The 13,344-nt window shown below is 43.4% G+C and overlaps 1 long non-coding RNA gene and 1 pseudogene across 1 annotated transcript in view; both read right to left on the reverse strand.

Moving 5' to 3' along the window:
• The window catches only part of LOC111737707, a 175,824-nt gene that overhangs the window by 142,130 nt on the left and 20,350 nt on the right, over nt 1–13,344 (reverse strand). The window lies entirely within an intron of this gene.
• On the reverse strand, nt 3,032–3,147 carry LOC111737765 (annotated as a pseudogene).

Below are 13,344 nucleotides of genomic sequence, written 5' to 3' on the forward strand. Positions count from 1 at the left end.
CTTATCTTTCTTTCTTCCCTCCTTCCTTCCTTCCTTTCTTTTCTGTTCTTTTCTTTGTGCTTCTTTCTTTCTTTGTATTTCTATTTTTCTTTCTCTCCAATCTCTTTTTCTCCCTTGCCCCAACATCCTCTTTCAATTCTTCCATCGCATTTTCTCTCTCCAAACTTTATTCAGCATTAACTTAGCAGATATTTATTCATGCCATCTCAGTGACAGGCATTGGTGCTGGTCTTGCCCACTGCCTCTCCCTCACCTTTCTCCACCGCCCATTCGCCCATCTACGCACACACACCCAGTCCATCCCACCATTCACACATTCAGTATTTATTCAGCACCTGCTTCTCGGCTTCTGTTTATTTCTTTTCCATCCCCCTCTTCTGGCTCCTGGTCTGTCTTCTTTCCCTGCCAATTGCTGGCTGATCAGGCACAAAATCCCTCAGATAAGCTAAAGCAAGAAATAAGAGTGTCAAGTCCAGCAAAACTTATGGCAAATGTCCCAGATTGGTCTGGAGCTCAAAAAAGTATCTGGGACTGCAGAAAGGAGCACCAAGCCAGACTCCCAGCCCTAGGCTCTTGCAGCAGAGGTGCTGCCAGCTTGGGGAAGAAGGGGCTGGCATCTGTCTGATGGGCAATAGAGCCATCAGCTCCTCTTCTCAGGCAGTGGCAGGTGGCTACTCAGATCCCAGCCCAGTATCTGGCACAGACCCCAGGCCTGGTCAGACATCTCAGCACTGCATGTCTCCAGACTCTGCAGAGGCTAAGAATGGACTTAGACTGCACAGTGGTGGAATCACAGACTAGAAGAGCTGAGTATTCACCTATAAACTGTATCTATTTATAGGTTAAAGAAATGGCAGCAAAAGAAAAAAAGAGCATTGTGTACCCCAGGTCACAGAGAAGTTAGTGGCCACGGTTGAGCAGAGCCCGGGTTATCTGACAACTAACCTCCATGCCTCTGTCACCGAAGCTCTCCCACCTTCCTTTCCTAAAAGCCCTGTTAGATGAATTAACTGTTGAGTGCTTGCCCTTTCTGCAAAGAGACTGTCTCATTACACTACTCCGTTTTCCCCATAGTCTGAACAAGATGCCCTATAAAATCAGTACGATAACAATGAAAAAAAAAAGCCACAATAATTTATTGAGTGTTTACCATGTGAAGTATTCTGCTGGGTACTTTACACGCATTATCTCATTTAAACCTCACAGCGGTCCTCTGTTGTAGGTGTTAATATCATCCCCAACTTAACAGATGAGGGAAGGAGGCTTGCAGAGGTTTCCTGAGGCCGTACGGTCAGCAATATTATGACCCATGTGAGCAGCTAACACTCGTTACAGCAGAGCACAGACAACATACCTCATATGTCGGAGTTTCAGAGAGGGGGGACTTGCGTATAAACTAGAAAGTTAGGTGAGTGGGAATCTGCAAAAAGTACAGAGTTCCAGACCAGTAAGATGTAAGGATCCTTCCTCCAGGCCCTGGGCCCCTGGGGCTAAAGGAAAGGGTGCTGTCAAAGCAGAGTTCCACGGCAGTAGGGCCATTCTCCTGGCAGGGTGATGGGAGCCAGCACTTAAAGCTGGGTGATCTCAAGCCATTTCTCCAGGCCATGTCTTTGCTTGTGCTGTCTTCCCAATCCCTTTACCTGAGTTAACCCTCTTCAACCTTCAAATCTAAATGTCATCACCTCTAGAATGCCTTCCTTATACCGCTCCGCCTCAGGCTCAACAGGTATCCTCTCCCCCTTCCTTTAATTTTCTAGCATATTTATATCATTGTGTTAACCATACCATATGACGATTTCCTATTTATGTGCCTCTGCTGATCTTACCACTCATGTGTGTGTTTTGAGCCCAGGTCAGTGTCTGGTGTATCTCCTCATGCCTAAGGTAGGCTCAGCACATAGTAGTTACTCAATAAATATTTGCTGAACGGACGACCACATAAATGGTTGTGTTATTATGACCCACATAATTCCCCTGTGACTCAGTTTACCTAGCTAAGACTAAGACTTCCTCTCCTGCCTGCCTTGCAGGACTGCTGAAAAGAATCATACTGAGTGATAATAGTGAAAAGCTCTGAGAGCTTTAAAGCCAGCAGGAGTACAAGAGATTCTTATAATCTCATGCCTCCCTTGAGCTATCTGAGTGGCTGTACTATCTTCTGCTTCCTTGTCAGTCTTCAGAGGAAGTTTTCCTCCCAAAGAAACCAATTCAAGTTTGCTCCAGATAAATGATGATAAAGATCTTACAGATACTCCTCTTCCTCCTCCTCCCTGTTCTATTTTCATGAAAACGGGCTGCCCTAGAGGAGAGGAGAAAGAGCAGAAATGTGACAAGCATGTTCTTCCCAGTAATACCTCTGTACAGGGCTGTGGGCCAGAGAACTCAGGTACAGCAAGGCGGAGCTGGAAGAGGCAGGGGTCATGATTGGAGAGCCCAGGAATTCAGGTCACAAGTAGCCAGCAGGATGAATGTCATTTTCCCAAAGACAGTTTAGATTTGTTTTTGCCTGAGGAACATGTGGTTGAGTAGAGATACAAGTACAGTACGTGGCACCTGGTACGTAGGGATGTGGGCTTTGGCCCCGACAAAAAATCCAACTAGCTTGTGACCCTGGCTAATCCTCCTTTGCTCTCCAGGCCTAACATTTCTTCATTTGTGAAAGGAGACCACAATGATATGTTCCAGACTGGCCTCAGCTACATGTTTGGCCCGATTTCCTCCTTTGATCCCATCCCATTCTTCCTCACTATTCATTTCAGCTTCTTGGAGGAAAAGAACAAAGCCCAGAATGGCTAAGTGACTGGCCTGCAGCGCGCAGGTTGGGGGTGGCTGACCCGACTTCAAAGCCCTCACTCCCACTACTTCTCTACCTGAACTTCGGTCCTCGTGGAAACCAACAAAATGAGTGTTTGGGGAAAATTTTTAACTTCACATGATCAGGAGATACTATTATGAAAATATAGTTTTTCCCCAATGACATATTAGCCTTTAGGAGATAAAAACGATGCTTTTTATTTTTTATCATTATTTATGCCCACAGCACCTGGTCTTCCTAGGTGGTCTCCCATCCAAGTACTAACCAGGCCCGACCCTGCTTAGCTTCCGAGATCAGACATGGGGCTTGTTCAGGGTGGCATGGCCGTAGACCATGGACTGTGGCTCCACTGGAGTGTGAATCCAGGACCTTGTGCATGTAAAGCAGACGTGCTAACCGCTATACTATGGAACCATGTCCAACAACGATGCTTTTTAGAACACTGAAAGGGAGAGGAAGAGTGAGGAACAGAAGGAACCAGGTAAGATGCTTTTGTTGAATTTGGGTCTTCTCTTGCCTGAGACAGTTATTCTAACTTTACGGAAATAGAATCAAGGGTACTAATTAGGCCTCCATTTATTGCCCAAATATTTGCTAGACACAAGAACAGGTAAAAGGAGTGTTCTAAGGAGACCAGACTCTCAAATATGCCACTATTGGTTTGATTTTGGACATGACACTTAGTATAATGATTAAATGCAGTGACTTGAAAAACAAACGAGCAGGGACTGGACCCCCAGCTCGAGGGTTTATAAGACGACTGCTATGTATCTTTCTCTTTCCTTTCTTCCTTTCTTTCTTTCATATCATTTTCAGGGATATGGTGCAATGATTAGACATTTCGATAATTGACAAAGTGATCCCCCAATGACACTAACACCCATCTGGCACTATATACAGCCGTTACAATACTATTGATGATATTCCCTGTGCTGTATTCCCCATCCCCAGGACTGTTTTGTCACTACTAATTTGTATCTCTTAATCTCTTCACCTTTTTATATTTCTTCGGTTGGAGAAAAGGTAATGGAGCCTGAAGGTGACATTTCTCAGCATGATTTAGTATGTGTTCCACGTGCCTGAAGTCTGCCTGGTGGTGATTAGCCAGCTGGACATCAGATACTTTAACTATAGCCAGATGACTATGGCCCAGGAAGGTGAGGAAAATGCTAGAGACTTTTAGTCTGCATGAGAATTTCAGTCACAGCTCAAGTCCCAATTCTGTCCTGCCTCAAGGGGACCGAGCGACTCAATAACCTTCCTCAAGCCACAGCTCTTCCTCATCTAGAACAGTATGTCACTACCATCACATCAGCCCTGCTCACTTTGCAGAATTGACACGAAAGTCACTGATTCCTCAACCATGATTTCAGGGCCTACCTACGAGGCACTGCAGTGCTCCCCACCCTCCCCTGCGGGGGGTCTAGTGTACATCCAACCCCGCTTCGGACCTCAGTCTATGTCACCTTCTTGCAGGATCCCTCCCAAGCCCCTATACCCGATCAAGTCTCCGTGTTAAACATACTCACTGAACCATGGAATCTGCCTTCATAGTACTTTTCACTGTCCCTAAAAAGACATTTGAGGATTATCTGATTAATATGCCTCTCCCTACAAGACCACACGCTTCACAAAGGTGGGGACTACATCAGTTTTGCTCATCAGGATATTCCTAGAACCAGCACAGTTTATGGAAAGTTGTAGGTGCTGAATAGATATTGATTGAATAAGTAAACAAATAGATAGAAAGATTAAAAAAAGGAAGGGCGATGGGAAGAAAATGAGTAAGTCAGCCAGCCAGGTAGCCAGTCAGGGAGGTTCATTCAATCTCTCAACACCTTTCGGGTATATTTCTCAGCTCCCAGTGCTGTGGACAATACAGGAGATAAAATGGTACTGGATATAAATGTCAGGTAAACGAAATTTCAGAGACCCAAGAGAACTTCTCTGACCCTATCTCAACCTAAATGATATCCAGAGTTATTCTCTCTCAGAACTGCTCTTTTCCTTCCCAGCACCGGTCATGATCTATTGGGTAAGTTACTTTACATGTGTCTGTTGTCCACACTGACTTACTACTATAACCCCAGCACCCAGCACACCTAGTAGGTTCGGAATGAATGTCAATCACCAATCTAGTGCCATGGTGGATACAGAGATACAGAGAAGAAATGGACAGGACGCCTGATATTAAGAAGCCATCAATCCGCTGAGGAGCATAAGAAGGAAAATGAATGTGAAACACCTTGTTAAATGCTCTGTGACGATAAACAATGATTGAGTTCCTATTGTGGACATGATATGCTGGAGCTTCTGATAGTTAGAAATTTCTGGGTTGATAAGCCTAAAAGCGGGGCACTTTTAAGGACTGATTCTCTCCTAAGGGATCATTTGTTCATTCAACAAATGCTTACTGAGCACCTACTATGGGCCATGCAATGTGTTAGTGAGGAGAAAGCAGTAAGTAGGATGGGTTAGATCCCATCTCCCACGGAGCTGGAAGTTCCCAGAAGTAGCGAATCTTTCCTTCTTTCTCATCCTCAGTACCTTACTCGCCTGCAAACAAAGGACCTGCTGTAATATACTACAGGATCCCTAACCCAGGCTCATTTAGGGGGAAAAAAAGGCATTTACACTGAAGAAATCAGTCTGCCAAACATCTAGAAGCTGCTCAGTAGATGTACAACGGTCAGATTTCACCCTAACTGCCATGCACCTGAATTACCCAGCCCCCCACCACCATTCCCCCTACAGTCCTATCCACGTGTCTTCACCCTACACCCCTTTCATTCCTCCCACACAGGCCCCCACCCCCAGCTTCTCTGTGGTCTGCCAGCATCTTCCTTTTTCATTTCCAAGAGAAAGAACCACCCCAGCTCTAAGACGAGAAGATTTCAGGGAGGCCAAGGGAAAGAGCAGAAGCCAAGGCCACTGTCTGCCCCTGAGTCATTTGGGGAGCGATTCAGACAGCAGCTTGGAGGGAGGAAAAGGATACTTTGGCTTCTGGGAGGCATAAAATAAATCAAGCTCCAAGAATAGCTACAGTCCCTTCCAGTCAAATTCGCCCAGTGATAGAGAATTTAAAGACAGCACAACAATAACCATACCTGAAGGGTCCCTTCCCTGTACCACAGTCTTCATTATAAAAATGCCATGATCCTCAGGGAGGGAATCCAATCCAGCTTTCAACCCAGCCTGCTCCTGAGAACAAGGGAAGGGCTGAGGAAGAGGGCACCACCACGGCAGATGACAGCAGCTCTCTTGGAGCCAGAGACAAGCACAAGTTGAGGCTGCGAAACATTCCGACCTCAAAGAAAGGGAGCAAGTGGGAGGCAGAGTAGAAAATTCATTCAGGTAAATTAATCAGAGGAATCATGTTCTGGTACCTGCACTGTCACTAAGTTTGTATCAGCTGGGTAGGTGATGGCTCTCTCAGAGCCTCAGTTTCTCTATCTGAGGGTGAGGGCATGGGCACCATGGGGTTTCCATCTGGCTCTGGTGTTCGCTGCAGACCTGCCTTTCACTTCCCAGGTCTGTCGTCCTTGCTCCCCCAGAGACAAGATGCCAAGGCAGCCGGTAATGTGCTGTGAGGCCTGGGGCAGCGTGACTTACTGCCAGGTGGCCTGGATACCCAATGGTATCTTTGGAACAAGCTCCATCTACAACCTTGAGTGTCATCATCACTGGCCTCGTGGGAGAAGTTTGCTTCCTCCCTGCTCTTCCATTCTCAGCAGAGGTAAAAGTTTCCTGTTTCTTTCCCTGGGCTGTGCAAGATCTACATCTCAGGACACAGGGACAATTCTATTTTAAGGTCTGGCTTCAAGCAGAGGAGACATGGCCACCCCAGATAGAGTATCAGTGGCAGACCGAATATTCATTCCACACACTGGTTTTGAGATCCTATTGTGTGGTCTTACTACGTGATCCTATTACGTGATCCCACTATGTGCCCCTTTTGCACCCCTACCCCCCAATCTGTTCTCTACCTGGTCTCCCTCTGCCTGGAATGCCTTTTGCCTTTTTTTAAACCTCCAAAATATCTTTTATCATTTAGGTTCTCCTACAGATAGCATTCTCTCTGCAAAGTCTTCCTTGATATGCCCACCAAACTAGCTGCTCCTCCCTCTACTCTGGTCCAGGGCCTGCTGATACCTGCTCTTCATACCTATTTCAACCTGCTCTATTCTGTAATTAATGACTTGTGCGACTCTCTTTCATCTGATGATTGCGATTTCACTGAGCTGAAGGAAGATATTATCTCTGTAAATGGATCCTGATCAGCACCTCGCACCCTCATGGCCTTCTGGGTGTTTTCTCAATTGGAAGAAGACAAAGGAAGAAAAATCTGAATGGCACATTTGCTAACCCAGTAGTGCCGTCTGCTAACACTTTTTAGTGGATGTTTGCCACAGGGCACTGTCAACAGTCTCTCTCCAGTCCCGCAGCTTTAAATACCATCTGAGGCTGATACCTCTGAAAGCCTATACTTTACCCCTGATTTGTTTGCTGAGCTATAGTATCCTCTATCCTCTTAAGTGGCCACTCCTTTCTCAAGTGGAACACGTCCGCAACAGGACTCGTAATTTTCACCTCCAAATGTGTTTATTCTCAATCTTCCCCAGCCCAGTACATGCTACAACCAGGCAACCAGTTGCTCAAGCTCAACACCTGCAACCGTCTTGATTTCTTATTTTGCCTCGCTCCCTGCAGCTCCTGGCAGCTCTACCTCCAAAGTGCTCTCTGAATCTGTCCTCTTCTCTCCATCACCATCGCCGAGATCCCAGTCTAAGCCACCACTGTCCCTAACCTGGACAACTGTTAGCACTCTACTAAGTGACCTCCTGCTTCCACTCGTGCCCCTTCACAATCCATCTACCAGCAAATGTGATCTTTTAAAAATGTAAATCATATAGTATCACTCCCCGTCTTCAAGCCTTCCCACAGAATCTTGATGAAGGTAGAATAGAATCTCACCTCCTCTCCATGACCTTCAGGCCTGCTTACTCATCTAACCTCATGCGCTGGGAGCTCCCTCTCGTCTAGCCACTCTGCTCATCAAACTCATCAAGTTCATTTCTGCCTGATGTTCCCTCTGCCTGGAACAGTGTGCTCCTAGATCTTTATATGGTCATCTCCTCTTTATTATGAAGATGTCCACTTAAACGTCACCTCCTTCCCTGAGTGCTCAATCTAAATGTCTCCCCAACCCCCACACAACATTGACATATGACCCAGTGTTTTGTATAGCACTCATCACTCACTGAATTATCATCTTTCTTTCTTTACTTGTTTGCTGTGCTTTCCCTGGAAAATTGTGTTATAAGACCATATAACTTGCCTCTATCTATCTCGTTCATCTTGGTATCCTCAGGATCAAAAACAGTGCCCGGCACCTATTAAACATTCACAAACATCCGCAAATGATCAGTCAGCCAGATGAAGTAAAAGGAGTGACAGGCTCAGAAAAAAAGTAGCCTGGGGGAAGAGTGGAGGCCCCTCAGCCCAGAATGACGACTGGTGACAAAGGTCCGATTGCAAACCAAGACGGCTGGGGCATCCTGCCTCTTTCTCTGATCAGCCCGTTTCCGATTTTAGGTCTGGAATCTTCATGCTTAGACAAGGAAAATACAAGGACCAAATTGATCTATAATCTGTATGAGAAACAGTAGAAACAAATCCCTCACATAATTGGTATATAAATCAATTCTGATGTGAGTAATGATACCAGGACTGGCAATTTATTTTAAACATTAGATACTTTTAAAGCCCAGTTTATTTGTATTTAAAATTCCTTGTGGAACTAGAATGTGTTACTCTAGGAAAAAAAAAAAAAAAATGAGTTCACTGGCACTAGAGGTATTCAAGCGGAGACTGGCTGACCACATGGCACGTTAGAAGGAAAATGAAGTCATTCAACTAAAGTGGTACTGGATAGACTTGAAAAGCAATCTGCGGTTTGATTTCAATTTGCCAATAACAATAACAAAAATGAGGATGAAGATGCTAGTGATGCTGCTGATGAAGATGCTTGCTGCCACTGTAGCTCATGATGATGATGACCACAACAGCTAACATTTACTGAGCTCTATCCTGCTTGATTATAAGCATTTTCAAGTACTTAATTGCTTTATGACAATTATCTGTTAATCCTCAAAACAAGCCTAAGAAAGTATTTTTACCTTTATGTATCAAATGAGGAAACTGTGGCAGAGAGAACTTTAAAAACTTACTCAAAGTCACACAGCTAGTTAGGAAGCATCAGGGCAGGTGTTTCAGTACAGCCGTATATGACATACTCTTAACCAAAACTTCACGGGATCAATTTTAGGGGTACGACTGCAGAATGCGGTCTGCTTTTCTTTATGTACTAGGATTCATGCAGAAAAAGGTAGTTCTAGCAGACATCTTGAATATACGATATGCTTGGCTACCTATGCATAAGTGCATATAGGAATGACGTTCATACTGGGTTGAACTAGAGCAGACAACCATTATTCAGAAGGTATGAATTATGGTGTGAGATCTGTCACTACCTTGCTATAGGACCCTAGGCACCCTGCTTTCCCGTTCTGTACAACATCAGGGAAAAATGCAAAAACGGGAATCAGATGATCTCTAAAGTCAGTTCCATAGCATCCAGGTATTTTTGGAAAGTGAATCCTATCTATTCATCTATCAATCTACATTAAAACTGAAAAGCGAGTAAAGTATCTCTTTGCATGGATTTAAGCAAAACACAAATTCAAGAATCCTCAAGCACTCCTCAGAACAACAGGGATCTCAAGCTATGGGTCAAATGAGGAAATGCAAGGTGTTTCCAAAGTAAACAGTCTAGAAACTCAAGAAAGCATCTATTTCTTCTCTAAGATCTCCAGGAGTAAAAGGGAAAATATGACTCCTAAAATTACTTGCCCATTATTTAATGCAACATGTGTGTGTGTGTGTGTGTGTGTGCATACATACATAAATACTGTTTTCTAATCAAAATTAGAGGTTTTAAACCTATATACTAAGAAGAGAAGTTGTTCAGAGTATCAATATAACATTCTGCAGATAAATAAGCACATTTCAGCCTCTTTCTCCAGATCGCATAAGAGAACACTGTCTCTTTGAAGACCGCCATAAGCTATGAGGACTGTCTTTTAAATCACAATCATGTCCACACTTACTTTTTTTCGTAGGAGCCAATAAATTTTTATAAAACAAACAATCAAACAAACAAAAAAACGATCTTTCAAAAAAAGTCACAATGCTGGTTTTCTGATTAACTGTGGAAGCCCTGATTTCCCATTGGGTTCAAACCATGTATCTGCTAGAGGATTGTTTCAATCTAACTTTGATCTCCTTTGGGAAGAACAGAAAAAGCCGCCTAGTCTCTACCACCTTCTAGCCATGTGATCTTGAGTGACTTTCTTCATTCCTCCAAAATGAATTTGCCTCTTCAGGGGAATTTTACTGGTAATGGAAATCATACAGTTCGAAGTGAATCCACTTAAAACAAATCCTAGAATATTATACTAAATAGGAGAAGAGATGCCATCAGGACTTCAATTTAAAAATAAAAGTAAAATCTTAAAAATAAAATATTTCTAGCTTATATTTAGGGTATTGTTGTAACTCCATACTAATCTAAGAAGCAATGAAGAATAAATCAAGTATGGTGGGGTTAGGAGCATACTTTTAAAAAAAAAAAATTACAAAGCAAGATAACAATCTGTTTTATGTTGATGTTCACAGATAATCATTAACAGGGTCATGTTTTCAAAAATGTTTAAGAATAATAAAAGTCTTCCCAAAGACCTCTTATAATCCTTTGATTAAACATTTGCTTTCAAATAGCTCACCATGTTTAGTTCTCAGTGATACGCTCTTCATTTGTTAACTGCAAACACTCAGATCCTTATTTGCTCATAACTCAAACATTTTTCCAACATAACTTTCAACAGCTCCATGAAATCATCATCTTTACTATAATTGGTAATTTTACTTTACAACTACTTTGAATTACTATCATTTGTATGATTTGATGTTCATAATATCTATTAATTACCAGCAGCCTTGCCAACAAAAACATTGATATGATGGGTAGGGAAACAATTAAGCAGAGAGGAATGCTTGACTGGGGCTAGTTTTACGAGTGGTCAATTCATCAGTGAATATTTTCATGTTAAGACGATTTTTGCTCCTCTTTGCAACCTCAACATTACACAGCCTTGGATGACTTCCCATCCTCACCTGATCTCTTTTACCTCCTTTAGGTCTTTCCTCAAATGTCACCTCAATGAAGCCTGTCATGACATTCTTTCTTAAAATTGTAGTCCAATTTCAAGTCCACACACATTCATTCCATTTATCCTTTTTCTGCTTTGGTTTCTTTATAGCACTTACCAATACCTAACACACTACGTTTTGCTTATTTATTTGTTTATCTTGTTCTCCTCAGAATGAAAGCTCCCTGAAGGCAGGGAATTTTGTCTGCTTTATCTATTACTTATCATCATTACCTACAATTGTGCTTGGCATGTAGTAGGAGCTTAAAAAACATGTGTTGAATGAATAAATGAATGAATATTCAAATGAGAAGAATCTCTAGTATTTCAAAGGTTAGAGAAGGTTGCTAATACTTCCAGTGTTATAGGTTTTATACCCTTATGCTCAGGGAGACAAAGAGATTCCACCACAGCTTTCTTAGTGGCTCCCTGGAGCACTGAAATGAGTGATAAGATCAATTAGCAATGTCTGCTTTGGGCATCAGAAATGGCCACCAGAACAATGGCATCAGGCCAGGTAGTCTTCCCTTCCCCCCTATAGTGTTGCATAATAATCCCCAACTCCATGTACACTTTTTGCTAGTGTCTACTATTACACACACACACACACACACACACACACCACTACCACTACCACTACCACTACCACTACCACTACCACTACCACTACCACCACCACTACCACCACCACCACCACCACCACCACCGCCCCAGACAAAAGTACAGCATGGCTCACATTGTTTTAAAAGGTAACAAGCATTTTTCAAAATCTCAGCTACGATGTTTTCTACTTCATACCTTATTTTATCTGCCAGCTAATTGCTAATTGCCAACCTGTTGCAAGTAGTCATCAAATAATATAGCATCCCTGGGAATCGGATTTTGAGGTTGGAAGAGGCTTTAGGAATAATCTGATCCAAACTAATCATTTTACAGATGGAGAAACCAAGACTTAAAAGATTAAGAATTTATTCTCAAATCTCACAGCTCAATCATACAAATAAGAACTTCGTACCGTTAGCATTTATAACCAAACGACAAACCAGAGGTTTAAGGAAACTAATAAAAAATTTTACAGGGAAGAAGAGAGAGAGAGAAAAAAAAACACGGTTCTATAAAATGAACAATCATTGACACCTCATTTCCCAGAAGCCTCCGTGTCTCAGGTCAGCCTCTGAGTCTTATCCTCACCGCTTTTGTTTTTGTTCCTGCTTTTGTTTTGTCAGAATAATAACATGTTGCTAATGTTATCTGACCACAAGCGCACCACGTAATTTCGTCAGATAGATCATTTAAGAATGGCTTCCCCTAAAACGGGGCTCCCTCTCCCGACCTGGGGGGCAGTGGGGGCGGGGCTTCTCTCAGCGGTTTCTTGCCACCACCAGAATCCGATGGCGCCCGAGACAGCATTTTCAACTTCCAAAACTGTTGGCTGCAAAATTCCAACGAAGCTTTCCTATTCAAATACTAATGCTTACATTTTGTCAAAATTATAGAAACTCCACAGCAGTGTCTCTGAGCCTTCTTCACATCAGTATTGTGTTTTACTGTGTCAGAACTGCCTTCTGAGCACTCACGAAACTGTCGCCGTGTGTGGGTAATTTGGGGGGCCGCAGGAGGCGGGGGGATCTGACAATTAGATCGTTCCTACAGTTGCCTCACTTCCACCGTCTCTTCAAGCCTTACCCGTGGAGGGCCTCCAGCTCCGCCGGGCTATGAAAGAGCGATGTCTTTATTAGAAAAATCATCCTGGAGGCTGCCAAGCTCTATGTAAACAGGAAAGATTGCTCAGCAAACGAAGAGGTCATCCAAGACTCTGAGATGAATAGACACCTGCTGAGGTTTCAGTGACCCAGAATGCCGTGAAATACTACGGTTTTACATAGGAAGAAAAAAGATACTTTCTCTCTAAAACAGCTGGTGGGTGTTTTTTCCCTTCCAAATGGACAAAATATTACCTTGAGGAAGAGGGGGAAATGGGACCCCTTTTAATTCCCCAAGGAGAGATTCTTGGGAGAAGTAAGAGCAAGTGAGAATAATCGGCTGGAATGAGAGGTCTGCTGCAGCAAAATCTGTGCCAAGTGAGGACGGTGCCGCCAGGTCCATTTTCAGAGGCACTCATGCGCCCCCTGATGCTGTGTCTGACACGCCAGGCTGCGTGTTCTGTGCACCCTGCTTGCCATAGTAACCCCAGCTTCTTCCAGGAGCCTGGCCCATCGTGGGTGCTTGGTAGTCCTTGGAAAAATAAGTCCATAAATC

Source organism: Pteropus vampyrus, unplaced genomic scaffold (genome assembly GCF_000151845.1).
Source record: "Pteropus vampyrus isolate Shadow unplaced genomic scaffold, Pvam_2.0 Scaffold30, whole genome shotgun sequence".
NCBI classification, from domain to species: domain Eukaryota; kingdom Metazoa; phylum Chordata; class Mammalia; order Chiroptera; family Pteropodidae; genus Pteropus; species Pteropus vampyrus.